The following is an 8557-nucleotide window of genomic DNA, read 5'->3' on the forward strand; positions in this document are numbered from 1 at the left end:
AAGTGTTTCTGGAAGACCATCAGACACCTCAGGAAGGGAAAGCGGGGGACCATCCAACCTGTATACAGCAAGGAGGGGACACTGCTGACCTCAACTGAGGAGGTTGTTGAGCGTTGGAAGGAGCACTTTGAGGAACTCCTTTACCCGACTAATCCACCCTCTACGATCGAGGCCGAGCCGGAAGATGATGGGGGTCGTCAATTTCCTTGGAGGAGGTCACTGAGGAAGTCAAACAACTCCACAGTGGCAAAGCCCCAGGGACTGATGAGATCCGTCCAGAAATGCTGAAGCGCTGGGTGTTGAGGGGCTGTCTTGGTTGACACGCCTCTTTAACATTGCATGGAAGTCTGGGTCAGTGCCAAAGGAGTGGCAGACTGGGGTGGTGGTCCCAATATTTAAAAAAGGGGACCAGAGGGTGTGTGCCAATTATAGAGGCATCACATTACTCAGCCTCCCAGGGAAAGTGTACTCCAAGGTGCTGGAAATGAGGGTCCGGCCGATAGTCGAACCTCAGATCGAAGAGAAACAATGCGGATTTCGTCCTGGTCATGGAACCACCGACCAGCTCTTCACTCTCGCGAGGATCTTGGAGGGGGCTTGGGAGTTTGCCCAACCTGTCTACATGTGATTTGTGGACTTGGAGAAGGCTTACGACCGGGTCCCTCGAGAGGTCTTGTGGAGGGTTATGCGGGAGTATGGGGTGGGGGGGTCCCTACTTCGTACCATCCAATCCCTGTACACCCAGAGCGAGAGCTGTGTCCGGGTCCTCGGCAGTAAGTTGTCTTCCTTTCCGGTGGGGGTTGGTCTCCGCCAGGGCTGCGCTTTGTCACCAATCCTGTTTGTGATTTTCATGGACAGGAAATCGAGGCGTAGCCGTGGGGAGGTGGGTTTGCAGTTCGGTGAGCTTGCGATTGCGTCGCTGCTATTTTCAGATGATGCGGTCCTGATGGCATCAACTGCCTGCAACCTCCAGCACTCTCTGGATAGGTTCGCAACTGAGTGTGAAGCGGCTGGGATGAGAATCAGCACTTCTAAATCTGAGGCCATGGTTCTCAGCAGGAAACCAGGAGCTTTCTCAGCCATGTCCAGCCTCTAACAACATCACAGGAAGAAACCAGACTCCAACTATGGACTAAAAGGCTTGTGGACAACCCCCCTCCCATTGAAATGGGTATCCCTCCCTCTGAAGCCCTCCCTCCAGGCTCAGAAGCACCATTGGTCCAGTGGAAGACGCTAAACCGCCTGAGAACAGGAACAGGGCGATCCAAAGCTTCCATGGCCAGATGGGGCTATGAAACTGGCCAAACCACCTGTGAATGTGGACAAGAGGAGCAGACAATGCAGCATTGCCTCGTCTGCCCTCTACTACCCAACCAGTGCAGCTCAAAGGACCTCGCAGTGTTCAATAAAAATGCAAAGGACTGTGTAAAGACATGGGAAACTGTCATATAACCAACCAGCTTCAAAGACACGAAAGAGAGAGAGAGAGCAGGAAACCGGTGGCCTGTCCGCTCCGAGTAGGAAATGAGTCCTTACCCCAAGTGAAGGAGTTCAAGTATCTGGGGGTCTTGTTCACGAGTGAGGGAACCATGGAGAGGGAGTTTGGCTGGAGAATCGGAGCAGCTGGTGTGGTTCTGCAGTCGCTTTACCGCACTGTTGTGACGAAAAGAGAGCTGAGACAAAAGGCAAAGCTCTCGATCTACTGGTCTATCTTCGTCCCTACCCTCATCTATGGTCATGAAGGATGGGTCATGACCGAAAGAATGAGATCACGGATACAAGCGGCCGAAATGAGTTTTCTCCGGAGGGTGGCTGGGGTCTCCCTGAGAGATCGGATGAGAAGTTCAGTCATCCAGGAGAGACTCGGAGTAGAGCCGCTGCTCCTTTGCGTCGAAAGGAGCCAGTTGAGGTGGTTCGGGCATCTAGTGAGGATGCCTCTTGGGCGCCTCCTCAGGGAGGTGTTCCAGGCGTGTCAGGCTGGGAGGAGGCCGCAGGGTAGACCCAGGACTAGGTGGCGGGACTACATCTCCGCACTGGCCTGTGAGCGGCTAACGATTCCCCAGGCAGAGCTGGTTGATGCTGCTAGGGAAAGGGATGTCTGGGGCCCCCTGCTGGAGCTGCTGCCTCTGCGACCCGACCCCGGATAAGCGGATGAAGATGGATGGATGAATGTTTTTTTTTTTTTTTTTCATAGCCTACCGGCCCGAACTAGACCGGCCACCTGGCCGGTAGAATTTAATGTCAGTCCAGCCCTGCGCCCATGTGTACTGTTAAGTAGCCTAATGGCCATAGGCACAAAGGATTTCCTAAAGCGCTCAGTAGTGCACTTTGGCAATAGCAGCCGGCCACCAAACAAGCTCCTCAGACCACTGAACACACCATGCAGTGGATGGTCCTCATGGTCAAGTATGGCCTTCAGCCTTCTCCCGATTCTGACTTCCGTGATATTCTCAGAAAGATCTAGTGGGCAACCAACAATGGATCCGGCCTTTTTGATTAGCGTGTTTTCTCTGTTCTTATTATCGGCCATGATGCTGTTGCCCTAGCATACAATGGCATGGAACAAAACACTGGCCACAATGCTTTGGTAGAACATATTCAGGAGACTCCTGCCCACGTCAAAAGATCTGTTTTCTGAGAAAAAACAGCCTGGATTGGGCCTTTTTAACTACAGCATTGCTGTTCTTTTTCCAGTTCAGGCCCTCGTCAATGTGTACACCAAGATATTGAAATGATGATACAGTCTCAATCGGGTTGCCATTGATGATTAGTGGGGCAGGCTTGGCTTTCTTATTCCTGAAGTCAATAATTAACGTCTTACCGACATTCAGGATTAGGTGGTTCTCGTCGCACCATTTGACAAATTTGTCAATCTCCTCTCTGTACCTGATCTCATCACCATTTATTATGAGGCCAACCAGAGCAGAGAGCATATTTTTGAAGAAAGCACCAATGGTTCTCGAGCGTAGCGGCCCATAGGGCAGGAGCCTATCTCCTGTTTCTGTAGCGTGATGCGGCTTGATGTACAAGTACACCCCCTGGACATGACGCTAGTATGTTGCAGGGACTTACCCCAATCCAGCCCTTAATACTGAGTGGGAGAAATCAGGTGCCATTTTTAACAGTCGGTATGACTCGGTCGGGGATCGAACTCACAACCTCCCAATCTCAGTGCGGACACTCTAACTACAAGGCCATTGAGCTGGTACATGTAAATGTGTGTGGCTCTTAAAAGACTCAGCTCAGACATCGCAGAGGCGTGCGTAAGGGCCACCTGCATCCTCCACAATTACCTGAGGAGAACCACGAGGGGGACCAAGACTGATCCTTCTTGCTCCATGCCAGCGTAGGGGTCTGCACAGAGTTCACAGCCGCAGGAAGAGAGGAGTGTCCACCACAGTTGGGTTCTGAAAGAAAATGAGGGAAGATAAAAGTGTGAGGGTGAATTCAAACCAATACATTGCAGATAAATGCTGTGGTGTTTGGTTTGTGCTTGTGCAGACATTTTAACTTGGAATTGCCCTTTTATAGTTAAATGTGGATGGCTCTTAAAAGACATGCTGTTGCCAGGTAACAGCACCCTCCTGGTTGAAATAGGAGGCCGGATGGCCTCCCTTGCTGAATGGCTGCTCCTGAAAGAGGCAATGCCCTGTAGAGCAGCAGACCCCTCCACTGGCATGGAGCAAGATGGATGACTCCTGCTGGTCCCCCTCGTGGTCCTCCTCAGGTAATTGTGGAGGATGCAGGTGGCCTTGACGCACGCCTCTGCGTTGGCTGGGCTGAGTCCAATCACACATCGGTACATGCGCCACTGGGTGGCAAGATGGCCAAAGCTGCACTCCACAGTCATCCTGGCATGGCTCAGACGGTAGTTGAAGACTCTCTTCAATCTCGGAACATTGGAGCCAGGGAAGGGGTGCATGATGTTCCAGCGGAGGGGAAAGGCCTCATCTGCCATAAACACGTGAAAAAAAACTAAAACATTTAAATTATTTAAAACAGTTACAAGTAGAAACACAAAGGCCATTGATAATAGAGCTAAACTCAGCAAAGGGGGGAAGAGCTTCCAGTTTCGCTGTGTTTTGGAGGATATTCCATGATTGGAGAGCAGCAACAGAGAATGTAGTCTTCCCAAGTTCAGAGCAAGCTCGGGGAACCAAAAGAAGCATCAAGTCATTAGAGCAGGACCCATAGTGTATATTGTTCCATTGCAGCAATGATGAAATGTAAGGAGGTTGCTTACCAGTTAGGGCTTTAAAATAAACTGGTACCAATGTTTGTTGCGCCTATCAGTGAGCGATGGCCAACCAACCTTGTTATAAAGAACACAGTGATCAGTGTTGTAATTGTCTCCCGTGATGAATCTAAGGGCGGAGTGATAAACGGAGTCCAGGGATTTAAGGGTTGAAGCCGCAGCATGTCTTTAGATTACATCACCATAGTCCAGAACAGATTAAAAAAAAAATATTCAACAACCCGCTTCCTACAGATCAGAGGAAAACTAGATCTGTTTCTATACAGAAAGCCAATTTTCTGTCGCAGCTTAGCAGCAAGTGTATCCACATGGGACTTAAAGGGAAAAAAAATGTAAGAGCCACCTGAAGAGCGTTAAAAGAGAGCTGCAGCTTCTCAACGGCTAACTGTACAGAGTCTGCAATACAATACACAATTGTGTCATAAGCATATAAATGGGCGTGACAGTTATTCAGAGAAGACAGAATATAATTTATGTAGATTGTAAAAAGGACTGGACCCAGCACTGAACCTTGTGGCACGCCTTTAGTGATGGATAAGAAATCTGACTGTGCGTGACCAGTGCGTGACCAGTCCTCACACACTGGAGCCTAGTTGACAGATAATCCTGAAACCAATTGTGACCGCCGCTGGTAATTTGGTCCTCAACTAGGCTTTTTCATTTTTCAGTTTTTTACAGATTATGAAAGTGCAGATTGTAAGCTTTCAAATGAGGTCTCATACATTGAATTCTGAACATATTTGAAGAAGATATGCTTATTTGAATGCTAGTACTGCCAAATCAACTTAGCTGAGAAATCTCCCTCCAAAGTTCTCCAACTTTTCCACACCTCTGACTGCCAGGTAATGGGCGTGAACAATAGCCTGGTAACCGCACCCCCAGCCACTCCCCCACTGGACGATCTGTCATTATCTGTCAGAGTGGCTGTCAACTTGGGGTATTACCTGAGAGTGGCTGCCAAGTGAGGTGCTCTCTCACTATTGACCCCACACTCTGAGTCAGTATTAATCTTGTGTTGTGAATGCAGTTAAGAACAATATAAGATGAAGTTCAAATTTAACGTTCTTTATTGTCACATACATAATATAAAGTACAAGCATAAGTAGTTAAGTGTACAAAAAAAGGCAACTGTCTAAGTGTTAAAGTGTACAGTCAGTTGTCTGTTTTATAGACAAGGTGCATAGTGTTCATTGTGATCAAGTGTACAACAAAGTAATAACAGTCCCCAGCTCAATACTCAAGGTAATAACAACAGTACTCAGCTCAGTATTCAATATTCTAACAATGCAGTCTGTGCACGTGTGGGCAAGTCTGTGCAAGAGAACAAGCAACGCTTCAGTATACAAACAGGAAAACAGGAAAGGCTGTGGCCTTTCTCCTGCAGTGCTGTCTGTCCTGATGATCTGCAGTGAATCTACAAGCGGACAGTCTTGTTCTGAGCTGCTGTGGAGTTTGGCGGGGGACATGTGACGTCTCGTCCCTCATCAGAACAGAACTCTCTGATCTTGTCAAAGAGATACGTCTGTCTGGCCATGTCCAGTCCGGGTGGGGCTTGCACAAGAAGACCTTCTCTCGGGGGCCGGTGCATCACGGTGTTCTCTGGCCACAACCATGCCAGGTCTCTCAGTATCAAAACTGCAATAGAATAGAAGGAAGAAAGTACATTAAACTATTGCCCACAGTACTGGCACTCCATATAGATAAAATAGTACCAGAATGTGTGGATTAAATAGACTAGATAATGCATGATAGGATGAACGTATTCTCACCTGTTGTGCAAAATCAGAGCTGTAGTGCATAGTGATCTTCTTGCAGGCTGGTATGGAGGGGCCAAGGGAGAGCTGCAAATCCTCACCTTTTTGCTCATCCTGTAACCAAAACAAAAAACAAAGGTGTCAGACTACCATACCTCTCATGCTCTCTCATTCTGTTTCTCTCAGCTACCTAGCTAGATATTAGCTGCCTTGCTGGCTAGTTTAGGAACAAAGGGATAGCTCACTAGCTATAGCCATGTCCCTGTGCTAGGTAGCTGGCTAGTTTAGGAACAAAGGGATAGCTCACTAGCTATAGCCATGTCCCTGTGCTAGACAGCTGGCTAGTTTAGGAACAAAGGGACAGCTCACTAGCTATAGCCATGTCCCTGTGCTAGGTAGCTGGCTAGTTTAGGAACAAAGGGATAGCTCACTAGCTATAGCCATGTCCCTGTGCTAGACAGCTGGCTAGTTTAGGAACAAAGGGACAGCTCACTAGCTATAGCCATGTCCCTGTGCTAGGTAGCTGGCTAGTTTAGGAACAAAGGGCTAGCTCAGCTAACTAGCATGTTGGCTAACGTTAGCTAGCTAGCCTTTGTTATGCTAGCTAGACTCAGTCACTTGTTGAGAAAGGAGCTACTGCTAAACGACTAACGTTAATGTAATGTAAACAGCACAGATAGTATAAAGATCAGCTTACCCCAAAGCAAAGCAGAATGCTTGGCGGTGGTGTGAATCTGGTACCTCGTTCGCGTTCGCTTGGTAGCAGCTTGCTTTGTTACAGTCATCTCTGTATCACAGGTCATGAAGAATAAAACTCCGTGTACGAACGAGTCCTGCTCTGCTGGAGTTTTAGCTGCTCTTAAAACTCTTTCCATGTCCTGGATGCCATCCCCGTCTTCTCTTTAGCAAAAGCTGTAGCATCCATGGTTAAACGTGGGACTGAACTGAATGCCGGCGTGTTGTTTGGGAAAGGTGGGGGGCGGAGAACCCGGAAGCAATAGCCGGAAGCAATAGCCAATGAAACCAAATCATGCTAATCGATCTGCCCGCCCCCAAGCCCGGCTCGAAATCAGCTAAAAACGAGCTTAGTTTGCAGACTAATTAAACGTATTTCGTGAACCTAAAACTGTTGTCTGTTATAGTAAGTAGGTACTTCACAACTTCAACTTTGGTAATACACAAAAAAACAAAAAACGAAAAAAAACGTTTTTTTATGTATTTTGCCCCCTAGCGCATTTCGGGGTTTGCCGAGTTGCGGACCAAATCACCAGCCGCTGTCACAATTACAAGCACTTCCATTCCAAACCTAAGTTAGATAAGCTTTCCAGGTGTTGATCAACCATATCAAAGGCCTTTGATAGATCCACAAAGAGGGCCGCACAGTGTTTTTGCTTATCTAGTGCCGAGATTATATCATTTATGACCAGTGTAATTGCTGAAATTGTACTGTGTTGGGCTCTAAAACCAGATTGATGAGGGCTAAGCACTGAGTTAATTACAATAAAAAAAATTTTTTGATTATTTACTAGGGTTTCCAGTACTTTAGCTAAGCAGGGTAACCTGGAGATAGGTCTGTAATTATCCAAGTTATCCCTTTCACCTCCCTTATGCAACAGAATCACCTGGGCAGACTTCCAAGCAAGAGGAAGTCTACCTGATCTGATGGACAGATTAAATATAAATGTCAACAGCTCAGTAATAGCTGGAGCAGCTAATTTGTTTTTTGTTTTTTTTAAGACCTCACCCGTAGAACATTTAGGGTCTATGGATAATAAAACCTCAAGTACTTCATAATGAGTAAAGGGGTGAAAGGAAAAATGTGCAGGGGGCCTCACAATTCTCTACAACAACAGATGTTTTTTTGTTACTCGCACCAGTGTGACCCATTCAAATTTTATATCGCACTACCAAAAAAAAGGCAGCAAACACGACCAATTTGGTCACAGTTTTTAACCCTGGCATACAAATTCACCAGAATGCAGGAAACTCCCGTCTGAAATAAAAAATTTCCAAGGGGAAATTTCTGTCTATATCTTTGTCTATATCTATATGCCTATGTCTGTAACTTTGTCTATATCTACTGTATATGCCTATGTCTATAACTTTGTCTATATCTATATGTCTATATCTATATGTCTATATATATATGTATATCTACAGTATATGTCTATATCTTTGTCTATGTCTATATGTCTATCTACTGTATATGTCTATGTCTATATCTCCGTCTCTGTCTATATCTTTGTCTATATTTCTACAGTGTTGCCTACAGGCCGTCAGCGCCACCACCTCTGAAGGTCATAAGATGATGCTGATGTGTCAGTCAGCACGACATGGCAAAGCATTGTGGATACACCGGATAGAATGCGCGAGGGGGGGGGGGCGGTTAAAGGGTGGGTTGCCAGACAGAGCATGCTGGGAGGTGAGAACAAGAGCGAGTACGACCAACCCCAAAGTGGTTCTGGGATTAGTGAGTAATGGTGACACAAAGTAAAATTGCCTTTTTCCTGGTTCACATTGCAGTTTATCATTTCCTTGCACATATGAA

The 8557-nt window shown here is 46.9% G+C and overlaps 1 long non-coding RNA gene across 1 annotated transcript; it reads right to left on the minus strand.

The window, feature by feature from the left end:
- Positions 1-5705: 5705 nt before the first annotated feature.
- On the minus strand, positions 5706-6863 carry LOC311321245. Its single transcript, XR_014630885.1, has 3 exons — positions 6707-6863; positions 6025-6123; positions 5706-5890 (listed from the first exon to the last, which is right to left on the minus strand). It is a non-coding gene; the product is annotated as an uncharacterized lncRNA (long non-coding RNA).
- Between the last annotated feature and the right edge of the window lie 1694 nt (positions 6864-8557).

Source organism: Borostomias antarcticus (genome assembly GCF_949987555.1).
Source record: "Borostomias antarcticus genome assembly, chromosome: 2".
NCBI classification, from domain to species: domain Eukaryota; kingdom Metazoa; phylum Chordata; class Actinopteri; order Stomiiformes; family Stomiidae; genus Borostomias; species Borostomias antarcticus.